Below are 12,792 nucleotides of genomic sequence, written 5' to 3' on the forward strand. Positions count from 1 at the left end.
CCTTTACTTTTTTGAAAAATTATTATTATGTATTGTGTGACGTGTACAGGCAGGCACACATTGTCATGGCACATGCGTGCGTGTGTGCATGCGTGTGTGTGTGTGTGTGTGTGTGTGTGTGTGTGTGTGTGTGTGTGTGTGTGTGTGTGTGGTTGGTCGGTCAGAGGACAACTTTTGGGAGTTGTTTCTTTTCTTCCGCCATGTGGGTCCTGAGGATTGAACTCGGGTTCTCAGCTTGGCAGAAAGCTCCTTTACTGCTGAGCCATCTCATTGGCCCAAGTTCATTCACCCTTTAAAATGTAAAATTCCTCGTGTATTCCTAGCATTGAGCCACACCCTCCATTGCTTCTCCGTAACTTTGGCAGCATTGCTCTTGCCCTCTCTGTGCCTTGCCCGTCTGGGACGTCAGTGTGACAATGTTTGCCTTTATGGAACATTTCTTGGGCTAAGCCTGGCTACCAGACTTGAGAGTTTCAGTCAGTGTGGGGCTCGTACATGGTTTCGAGTCAGTGTGCCATGTGCTCTCCAAAGCCAAAGCTGTCTCCCTCTCTAAGACTGGGGTCTAGCCTCTGTATTTGGAAAGTAAACAGGTTGAAAGCTTAGGACATTAACTCAGGAACATCACTAGGAGCTACTCCCTTGCTCCCATCAGCCACCCAGAGCCACGCTTTACAGGGACTCCCAGGCTGGTCTCGGCATCTGTGAGGCCATTTCTGAGATGACCACATCAGCTATCTGAGCACACCTGGACACACTCATGCTCCATTTTTGAGGGGAGCTGGGGACACACAGGCCGTTTTCCTTCTGGAACAAGCACCTGTTCCCAAAGGTGGAGGGTTCCTGTGGAGCCATGGCTGTTGGGGTGTAGCTCAGGACTAACTGTTGCCTTGGAGGGCCTTGGTGGCTTTTGAAGTGACTTCCAGCTTGGTATGTAGCTTGAGTAGCTGTCTCTTTTGCTGGCATCTTTTGTACATTTATGTCCTATTTCCTTTTCTGAGGACTAATCTTAATGATATGACATAATTGAGAATACTAATTCATATTCATTTTTCTTTAAAAATATTTATTATTTTTGTTTCGTATGTGTGAATGTTTTGCCTGAATACATGTAAATGTACCACATGCACACAGTGCCCACAGGGGCCTAAAGAGGATGCCAAATCCCTTGAGACAGTGGTTATGAGCCGCCATGTGGGGTACTGAGAACTGAACCTTGGTCCCCTGCAAGGACTGAGCTATCTCTCCAATCCCAGGAATCATTTCTTTTCCATTGTTTCAAGCCTCCTTTTCCAAAGATAAAGAAGAAGCAAACATTAAATGTAAAGAATGGTAAGGGGCTTTGGGTCCTGTTGAGGAAATTGACCATAGACATTGAATTCCTTGGGTCTTGGCCACATATGCATTTGTCCCCTTGGGGCACCATCCCAAGTAGTCTACTGCCAGTGGCCCTCACAGACACATTCTGTTCTAGGACCTCACTGAGGGACATATTCCTTCTAACACTTTTGACACCTAGTCCTGCCTTTTCCTCGTGATCATTTGCCCCTGAGAAGTCAGTAGACCTCCTGCTACTGCCCCAAACAGACACGCAAGCTTTCCCTCTAAAGGCTGGTTTCTTCCCTTTCCCTCTCACTCAGAAGCCAGATCCTGTCACCCTGTGGCTTCATTTCCCTAAGCATGGCCCCTAAAGCCCTCACTATCTCTGACTTCTATACTAACCCCCTCTTGCTAGTCCCAGCCTCCTCTCTATTGCCCGTAGCAGAGTTGGTATCTACTGATGCCTCTCCCCAGAACAATCCCTCTGCAGCTCACGCTCTTCATTCAGGAGCTTGTATTGGAATGTTCTCTTTGGGTGAAGACTTCTAAGATCAACCTTTGAAAAACAGCACTTACCAGGGAAACTTGGTTGGTTTTCCTTTCTTCAGAGCAGCTGTCCGTACACCAGGCATGAGCATGCCCATCTGTGTATTATCTCGCAGGTTGCCTAGCAGGAGAGCCCTCTGACAGCAGGAACTCCCTTGTTCACTGTGTTCTCATCACCCAGATCAGAGCAAGTGCTCAAAAGTATTTTATGGCAAATGAACAGATGGCTTCTCACCTGTCTGAATCTATTAATTCGCATGTAGAACAATGACCACTGAGTATCTTTTTGAGGATCATTCAGAGGAAGCAAATGGCTGAGTCCCCAGACCAAGGCCTAGCATTTACATTGAAGACGATTCTTTAAGCATTTATTCAACACTTAATGTACCTGTGTTCTGTGGTGGAGCCTAGCAATGCAGAGATAAGTCCCTGTGTGTCCCCTAGCAGCATACCACCCAATAGGGAATGGCAGAGTAGGGAGTCCTACACACTTCTGAAACACATATGTGCCAGGAAGGACTCTGGGTAGACGGTTTTTAAAAAGAACAGCAGGAGGAGACCTGATGGGAGCTTTTCCCACCTTTATGTCTTCCTCTAGCCTGGGAGCCTCACGAGGTCACAGGGAGATAGGCTGTCCTGAGAGCCCTACTCCAATCCCAGGAAAACCACCTGTTCAAGCTAGCCTACTTCTTGCAGTAAAGGGACCATGGGGAGACAAGGGTATGGGGATTCTCTGACTCCTTTGGTGCATTTTAAACCCTCTTTCAGTGTAAAATCATGAGCTCTGACATCCTGGCCATCAGAGAAATGAAACACGAGTTCTATTTTCCCTTCCGGTGATTTCCCAGTTCTGCTGAAAACCTTTAGCTGATTCCCATTGAGATGCCAATAAAGGATACATTACCACTTCTCTGTGCAGCTCTCTAGCCTCTTCTCAGGCTACTTTTCACACACAAGTTCCTTAGTGTCTTTGGAATACACTAGTCTTAGAAATGGAGGATACCTTTGAAGTCTGAGAGGGTGTTTGATTTCTTAGCTCCCAAGTAGTCTTAGATTGTGCAGTCACCATTTGGATAAACTGGGAGCCCTACAAATAACCTCAGAGTTACACTTGGGCAGGACAGAACTAGAAACACTTAGTGAGCACTAGCTACTGTGAGAGACTTGTAGGCATATAGAAAGCCAGAAAAAGGCTGGAGAGATGGCTCAGTGGTTAAGAGCACTGGCTGCTCTTCCAGAGGACCCGAGTTCAACTCTCAGCACACACATGGCGGCTCACAGCTGTCTGTAACTCCAGTTCCAGCAGATCTGGCATCCTCACACAGACATATACGTAGGCATCAATGCACATAAAATGAGTAAGTTATTTTAAAATTTTTATTAAAAAAAAGAGAGCCAGAAAAAAGGGGAGGGGGAGGGAGAATCTTAGAACGGCTGCCTAGGTGGCATTAGGGGTAGGATGCCAGGTAAAACATGGAAAGACCAGTTAAATTTGAATGCACATTGTGTGTGTGTGTCCCTCTGTGCAATATTTGAGGCATTTTTTAGGCCAAGTCATTCCTCTTATTTATCTGCAATTCAGGTTTAACAGGGCGTTCTGCGTTTTATTTGCTAACTCGGGCAACCCTAACGTAGCAAACCACTCCTTGGACTCTGAAATGCCCCGCTCCCGGAGTCTGGATAGCGTTGAGGCTCCTGGCCCGGGCCCCTTTAGGCCCAGCACTGCCCACTTCTCGGGGTTCTCCTTCTGCTTGGAGGGGACGCAGGGGAAGCACTGAGTGAATATGAGAGGTCCCTTTATCTAGGACACTGACTTTTCTAATCGGAAAGCATAAACCAACATTGTCAGAGCTGGAAAGCACATTTTTATATCATTTTTTATTTTAATTTTAAATAGCTTGTTTTACATGTCAATCCCAGTTCCCTCTCCCTCCACTCCTCCCGCACTCCTCTTCCCCCCCAGCCTCCCACCCTATTGCCAATTCCTTCCACATAGGGGATATCTAGAGTCTGTCATTTCACTCCGGGTAGGGTCCAGGCATTCCCCTAAGAGTCCAGGCTGAGAGAGCATCCCTCTTTGTGCTATGGACACACAATGACTGTTTGTATTCCAGGGATAGACACTGATCTACTGCTCAAGGCCCCATAGGTTGCCCAGGCCTTCTCACTGACACTCACATTTGGGGGGGTCCAGATCAGTCCCATGCTGGCCTCCCCGCTGTCAGTCTGAGGTCCAAGAGCTCTCCCCTGTTCAGATCAGCTGTCTCTGCTGGTTTTGCCAGCCCATTCTTTGCCAATTTGCTCATCACTCCTCTCTCTCTGCCACTGGGTTCCTTGGGTTCAGTTCAGTGTTTAACTGTGTGTTTGCCTCTGCTTCCATCAGCCACTGGATGAAGGCTCCCAGATGGTTATAGACATCTGGAAAGCTCATTTAAGTAGCGCCTCGCGGAACCAAAAGTGCGAGGGAAGTCAGCTTCGGGGAAACATTTCTACATTACTCCCAAGCCCGGCAGAGTTCGGTTTTCGTGAGGTCACTTCCGTAACCAAGAGATTTGGCTTCGATCATTGTCCTCTTGCGCCCTCTGCCGGCTGGGAGGAGAAATCGACTTTACCCGATTATACCGACCTGAAAAACTGCGGGATCCATAGGTTGAGAACCAGAGACAAGGCTCTGTCCCCCAACTTCCACTAATGGAAACCTGAGCCTTCGTCCAGGGCAGGGCTCCCACGGGACAACTGTCAACCCGGGGCGGAAGCGGTGTGGGGCAGGGCGGACCTGGTTTCTGCCGGCCCAGAGATGCCTGGAACCCAAGCCTTGCTGGGAGCGCCTTCTAGTCCATCAGTTGTAATTGCTTCCGACTAAGTAGGGGCCTTCCATAGAACCTCAAAACAGTGTGGATGTCTCTGCTGAGTGCCTGCAGAAAACCGGAGGCTTTGAACGAATTCTCCATTTCCAGGCCAAGACACTTGGCATTTAAAAATAAGAATGCCTACTTGTCAACCCTGCCTTGCTTTAATTCGCATTATTTCATTTTTACCTACACAACCCGTGTCGCTTAGTCTTACCATTTATTAGCAGCATTTTGCGGTGTAAGCTACTCTGTGCCATGATTTCTGTGTCTGTAAAATGGGATTATATAGTACCTACTTTATATACTGCTTAATTAACATATTTAAAACATACAGAACAGTTCTTGGTGTATGGTAACCATTAGTGACTACCTAAGTTGTTTACATTTACAAATGAGGAAGCAGAAGCTTACATATGAAGTAACTTGTCTAAGAATAGACAGTAACTAGAGGAGCAGGTTAGGGAGCATCTTTGCCTAATCCTAGAAACTCGCCCGGTTTCTTCCTGTGATGGGCAGCTGGTGATGAGCACACTTGCATGTGTATTGACGCAGTAGCGCCCTACACAAACGACTACTCTCTGGACACTTCAACCACACCAGTGGAGCTGGTGAGGTATAACCAGACCAGACTGGGGGCCAGGTTTCTGTAAGAAATGGGAATGGGTGGCTCCAAGATGCAACTGGGGCTAAATCCCAGGGAAGAAATAGATGGGCTCAGGAACATGTTAAATTTGTGACCCCATGACAGTCACGTGGAGAGAGCCGTGCTGAGGGCTGGCTTAGAGAAAAGCAAGACCTCTGACGGATGTCTACCTGGAGGTAGACATGACTGCCTGCTCATCCCAGAGCTGGCTTGCTAAGAAGCAGTGGCATTTCAAGGAAATGGCTTGACACAGGAACAGTGGCTTGATAATACAAAGTCCTTGGGAATTCAAGTGCAGGATGGATGGCGTGAACCAGCTGTTGGCTGCCGGGGGTGGGGGGTGGGGGACATGTTATGAAAGAGTATCCTCTGGGTGTTCCAGTGAGTCATCAGGATTTCTGGGCAGGGAGAGAAGGTGTCATTAGATGATGAGGTAGAAGCCCTGTAAAGAGTGTGGCAGGCAGTCTCTAAGATTGTCATCAATGACCCTGCACCCCATGTCCATACCCTGCTTCAGTTCTCTCTCTCAGAGTAGGGGCAGAGCTTAAGATCTCATCTTTTTTTCTTTTGTTTGTTTTTATTTTTGTTTTTCGAGATGGGGTTTCTCTGTATTGCTTTGGAGCCTGTCCTGGAACTAGCTCTGTAGACCAGGCTGGTCTCAAACTCACAGAGATCTGCCTGCCTCTGCTTCCCGAGTGCTGGGATTAAAGGCGTGCTTGGCTTAAGATCTCATCTTAAAGAACAGTTATGTTAGAGTATGTTAGAAGTGATGACATCATGACTGAGACTAGATTTTTCCCTTAGGTGCCTACTCTTGCTCAGGCGGAAGACATCAACCATGTTATGGGCTGTGCTGTGGGGCAGGTCTATCTGTATAGGAACTGATGACTCTGACCAATGGCCATATTTGAAGTCTTCTAACAGTCATATGAGTGAACATGACAGTGAATTTGCCACCAGGCTGGGTTTGGGATCATGGCAGCATATACTATAGCCATGTGAGAGGCCCCGTGTCAATGGCACCTAGCCAAGCCATATCTAGGCTCCTGACTCACAGAAACTGGGGTTTTGTGTTGCCTAGTTTCCAGGTAAAATCTCATACACTAGATGGTAAAAACTTGAATGAGGCAATGGTTGTGAGGGTAAAAAGCAGGAGATGACAATAAGGTACACTTGGAAAAAGGACAGGAGACATTTGTCGATGGAATTAGATGGGAACCAAAAGGCAAAGACGGGAGAGAATGACATCCGTGGTTAGTGGCGTGCGGGATGGGATCTGAAGTGTTCCCAGCATACAGGTCACTGGGGAGGAGTTTTAAAAATCACTCCTTGAGATCTCCTGCAACAACAAGATGAAGACACAGGGACAGGCGAAGAGAAAACAACCACTGTGGTCCATCCAGAGAAGACAGAGTGCAGGAAACTAGAACAGAGAAGCTAAATGCTGGAGAGAACTCTTTTTCCCCAGTGAGACTTACTTACCCAAGTGTTTGGTGTGGTGCACTCTGCTTCATCGATCACACATTCAGCGTGTATTGACCAGGTGTCCTCTGGAACAGGCACTGTCTCAGGTGCTGGGGGACACAGAAGTGGACACAAAAATCCTTTCCCTCATTGCATTCATCACTTAGTGTCTGGTAGAAACAATACAACTTTTAGCTTGTGCGTGCCACTCCAAGGTTGCATAACAGTTTTAAACTTTGAGGATTTTGGTAATCACGCAGGAGAGCCTTCCAATGCTGTCATCCCATTTCTAGACCTCTTTTTGAAGATCTTGTCTTCTCTGCCATTCACGACAGCATCATGTGTTAGACAGTGCCATAAATTTAATTCCCCGAGCAGTGTTTGCTGTATTTCCAGTTATTCTCTCTTGTAATATGACTCCAACTTTTCAACACCAGGCACTGCAATGAATTCTACATTTTGTGTTAACACTCACTATGTTAATATCTTTTCTTCCAGTCCTGTAAGTCTGGATAGGCGAAGTGGTCCTGCAGTAATAAATGGCCCCTACATTTCAGTGGTTTAAATGGTAAGATTTTAAAAGGGGCTTTTATTTCTTGTTTACACTACTTAAAGCCTGTGGGCCTTTGGAGAGCCCTTTAGAGACTCACGTGATGAAGGAAGCCAGCACTTCAAATAAAGCTGGCCACTACGTCAGGATTAATGAACTTGGGAGTGTCTTGTTGGCAATTGTTCCATCTAGGACTTATCACCAACAAACTGACCCAAACCAGGCACATGGCCACAGCCAACCTTAAGTGGGCAGAAAGTGTTTTTCTACTCAGTGTTTACAAGTAGGGGAAAGAGGTTAGATGGGAGAGCTGGCCTAGTTACAAACAGCACGGAAAGGTTCTTATGCCAGCCTCAATTCCACGGGTTGTCGTTGTAATCACTCCATCGCATTAACCCTCATCTCCCTCGCTGTCGGTCATTCACTGACCTGACTTAGTCGAACCACAACCCAGTGAGGTACAGCCCTGCCCACATCCATGCAACTGAAAGGGCTTCCTACAGCCTAGGTATTTTGGAGGGGGCACTAGAATTGTTCCCGACTCTTACATTTCTGGATTGGGGATTAAATGTGGGATGGCACCGAGAAGACTGACTGTGCGTATCTACCAAGGAGCTTGGGAAGGACTTGCCCTTTTCATTTGCAGAGAGGGCAAAGGAAGATAACTGGGGAGGGGGAAGAGGAGAGGTGTCTAAAGGTGGACAGGGGAGAGACAGCTTCAGTATGTGATGGCCATATCACAACAATGTCTGCTGCCTCAGCTTCCCTAGTGAGTTCCTGAACTTATCACCCCACTGTCAAGTCCCAGACAGCACCACCTCATTTGGAGTTCTTCAGCTGCCTTGTGGCCTGTCTCCCAAGCTCAACTCTTCTCAGAGTCTTGCCTTTGAGTAGAAGTCAGATTTGACCTTGTGAATTCCTGGTTTGTATCTCCTTAAGGGTTACCCTTGCTTCAGAGAGAAAGACTTAAGTCCCACCCAGTCCTCAGGGTCAGAATCTATGTCATCCATTGTGTCCATCACGTCTGTGGCGGTGGAGCACTTGAAGCGTGTCTCGTCTGAGGTGAGAGATGTGTAAGCACAGAATACATAACAATCGCAAAGAAACAGTTTAAAAGGAGATTGCAAAAAATATATAATAATTTTAAAGTATCAGTTACCCACTGAAATAGAATTGTATGTATATATTGGGTTAAATGCATTGCTAAACTAATTTTATCTATAAAAGTCTTAACTGTGGCAGTTAAGTGTTTTTTTAGTTAAGTGTTTAGAAGGTCTAAAATTATATATGTGTCTCATATGTATGTGCTATGCTGACAAAGACTCTGCTCACCAGTTTCATTTCTCTCCTTTAATTTTAACTAATAAAAGTTTTTTCCCCAACTTGGACTAGGCCTGTAGTCCTAGATGCTTGGGCAGTTGAGGCAGAGGGATTGTTGTGCCAGGTTCGCAGAGCCCAGAGACTAACTCAAGGAGTCGACACTCTGATGCAAAAGCAAAAGGCTTCTTTTTATTGTTCAAGCTGGCCAGCTTGGATCTCACTCCATTGGGGGGGGGGTGAGATGCCAATCAGCCAAAAAGAGAAGCTTTTAAAGGGGCAGAAGACCATAAAACTCTAGGCCACAAATTTCAGAGTTTCCATGGTTACTTAAGGTCGTACAAAGTACAGAGTAAAGCAGTAACTATGTATTTTAAGCAAGACATGTTTGAATGAGATGAGACAGGGCATGGACTTGCAGGGTTATGGGATCACAGGGTCTGTCACTTATCCCCTGGGCCTGGGGGATCTTTACAACCTGCAGGGGACATTTACAACCAGCAATTAGCAAAGGAATGTTAACAGGGGTGATGGACAGTCACCTCCCCTTCTCTGAGAGCAGGGGCTCAGGTGTCAGCCATGGCACTCCTAATTTAAGGAGTTAAAATTTCCTTTACCATTAGAAATTCCCTTTCTCTGTATAGATTTAGAGCCCAAGTTTTTAAACTCTTATTAATTTTAATTTTTGGTCCTTCAGGATCACAAACTGAAAAAGCTATAGCATGAATTCAAGGTCAGCCTGGACAATTTGGTCTTAGGAACAAAAAGCCTAAAGCCCAAAGTTGTGTCCCTAATATCCCTAGTACTGGTGTGTATGTGTGTGTGTGTGTGTGTGTGTGTGTGTGTGTGTGTGTGTTCATTCTTCACTGAAAGTAAAAAAACTTAGGGCCCGCGATATGGCTCTGCACACAGAACACACAGAAAGATGGTAAGAAAAAGGGGTTAGGAGACAGGCCAATCCAGGGCTTTCCCTTTCCCCAAGGCCCTGATGGATAGAGAGAGACCATAGTTCCTTGTCTAAAGCCAGGAACATGCCTGGCAGAGCCAGTAATATCCTGGGGCTAGAGCCTTAGGGAAGCTTTTTCCTGAGGCTCTGATGTATGGAGTAGAAGCATAGCTTCTTGTCTAAAGCCTGGAACATTCTTGGCAAGGCCAGTAATGGCCTGGGGCCAGGGCCCTGTGGGGAGCTGTGACTTCACTCTGATATCTCAATTGTCCCGTCCTAAGCCATAGTTCTCAGTCCCAAGGCAGCTGTGTGCTCTAGTGACACATTTGAGATCTCTTCTGTTCCGTTTGTGCTCATTGCTTGATTAGCTTCTGTGTTTTCCCCTGAAGATTGTATATAAGATGCTGTCCTTTTCCCCAAGGGTTTCTCCGTGTAACCCTGGCTGTCCTGGAACTCGCTCTGTAGACCAGGCTGGCCTCGAACTCACAGAGATCCGCCTGCCTCTGCCTCCCGAGTGCTGGGATTAAAGGCATGCGCCACCAATGCCACCAGGTGATGCTGTACTTCTTAATAAACTTGCTTAGCATGAGACAGCTTGTACAAGAAAGACTTCCTGACCCCAACTTTCCTATATCCTTTATTTTCTGACTGTCACTGAAGAACGACTGTTGGTACAGGTCAGAGAGCCAACTCCACCGCGTCTTCCTCCGCATGTGTGCTGTGGTACGTGGGTCCACACTCACACACCTCCCTCTCCTTCCCTCTTCTCTGTCTCTCTCTGTCTCTCTGTCTCTGTCTCTCTGTCTCTGTCTCTGTCTCTGTCATATACACACATACAAGGGGCTACCGGGAGGCAGCATATGGCTCACAGTCATCAAGGCAAAAGTAAACAAATGTGACTAAATATACTCCTCGCGATCTAAGGAGCTGTTGAGGAATGTCCAGTAGAACATGGGCGGGGCAGGGAAATCCAAGAGGCATGTACCCTAGTTGGGACCTCTGAGACTCAAGGTAGTGAGTGGAGCACATCATCACTCATTGCCTTGAGAAGGCAAGGAGAGGTTCTTTTCTGGTTTTTTTTTTTTTTTTTTGGTTTTTACCAGACAGGGTTTCTCTGTATTGTTTCGGAGGCTATCGGTCCAGCCTGGCCTCGAACTCACAGAGATCCGCCTGCCTCTGCCTCCCGAGTGCTGGGATTAAAGGCGTGCGCCACCACCGCCCGGCCGAGGTTCTTTTCTTTATGTCACATCTAAGTGTCACGGGTGTGCCGACATGGCAGCGCTTTTATTGGGCATTTTTCACGATGAAATTAAATAAAAGAGAAATAGGTGCCCTTGTAATAGTGGACCTCTTTTCCCGACAGGCTCTTTCTGTGCATCCAAGGCTGGCTTTGAACCCACCATCCTCCTCCTCCCTCCTCCCAAGGGCTGGGGCTATCTGTACGCATCACCATGCCCATCATGGTCCTGGAGTGGCTTACCTGGGTCCTTCATGGGGATGGTGGGCTGGGACAGGTGAGTCGGGACCTCCGTCGGCAAGTCTTCCATACGATGCAGCTGATGATCAGCAGTGTGGACAAGGAATTCAGTGCTGGGATGATGATCACCGCAGCCTGCAGACTGCCCTTATCTGGACAAAGAGATGTGGCATCAGGCGGATTGCTCTCCCAGGGCAGGCTGTGTCCCTGACCTCTGCAGCCATGCCCACATGACATTAGGCTTCCATGTCATGGAGGGGGCATGGTACAGGGCAACATAGGCAAAGATGGGAGGCAAATATTGTGGCACCTGGGGCCAATGTTTAGGCACCTAGCAGAGGCTGTGAACTGAAACAGGGAGACCTGTAATACCCCATGCTTTCCATGCCTTGTCTTTCTCAACCCAGCAAGCCATCTCCACCAGTGCAGTTCACCAGCCGGGGAAGCTGCAGGGCAGAGGGGGGACCCTAACTCAGATCTTCAAGCTTCTGTGCCTTCACGTTCTCCGTGTGCTTTCCCCCAAGCACGCTCTGAGCACTGACTAGGAGCTAGGCATGTGGCCCAGACCAGTAAGAATTCACTGGCTCCCAAAGGTCCCTCAGAAAACTCTAGCTATCACTAAGTGTTATTATTATGTAGATAGGCACAGTCTACATGGAAACCCCATGAAAGTAGACATTTGAAAAAAGTATTGGCCAGGTGTGATGGTGCATACCTTTAATCTCAGAACTAGAGGCAGAGGCAGAGGCAGAGAAATCTGTGAGTTCAGGGCTAGCCTGGTCTACAGAGTTCCAAGAAAGCCAAGGCTGCACAAGAGGCCCTGTCTCAAAAAACAACAAAAAAATTGTAAAAAAAAATTTTTAGGGGGTGGCATATGCGTGTGTTTGTGCATATGCGTGTGTGCATGCGTGCGTGTGTGTGTGCACGTGTGTGTGTGTGTGTGTGTGTGTGTGTGTGTGTGTGTGTGTGTGTGTAGACAATTAATTTCTGGGAGCTTATTCTTCTGCCTCTGGGTCCCCAGGATTGACCTCTGGCCATTGGCAGCAAGTGCCTTTCTTTACCTGCTGAGATCACTCATGGGCACCAGGGCAGATGAGAAAACTGGGTTGGGGAAGGGAAGTCTCACAAGGTCACCCAGCTGGAAAGTAGCAAGGCCGGATTCAAACACAGGCTGGCTGCACCATTTCCGCTCTGTTCTGCCTCGGATCACTCCACAAAGGAGCCAGAGGGAGTCCTAGAGAAAAGAACTAACAGAGGGCCTCACAAGCCTTCTCTCATGGAAAGGAGGCCATGTTGGTCGGGGCTCAGAGAACAGGGCTAGGGCCAGTGGGCACAGGCGCAGACTAGTAACTTGCATTCAGTAGTGGGCCGTAGTTGTGAACTCCACCATCACACACGCTTACCCAGGGACACTGGTGCAGGAGACTGACCACAAGTATCAAAGAAGCTAGGTGGGGCCAGGAAGATATGAGGGTCTCTGCTGTCCCACAGCAGGTGTCAGGTACTGTGCCTGCTCTGCCTGTGAGCCGGGATTGAGGAGGAGCGATCCAACTTTAAAACGGTCCCAGAGCTCCCAGGAGAAATCCTGGCTGCCTCCTTCCTTCCTCTCTCATTCTACCCCATGCTTCTGCCTCCCAAGCGTTGCTGCCCTCTCTCGGGTCTTCCTGTCTCCAGGTTTGC

This window comes from Mesocricetus auratus, unplaced genomic scaffold (assembly GCF_017639785.1).
Source record: "Mesocricetus auratus isolate SY011 unplaced genomic scaffold, BCM_Maur_2.0 Super-Scaffold_100014, whole genome shotgun sequence".
NCBI classification, from domain to species: domain Eukaryota; kingdom Metazoa; phylum Chordata; class Mammalia; order Rodentia; family Cricetidae; genus Mesocricetus; species Mesocricetus auratus.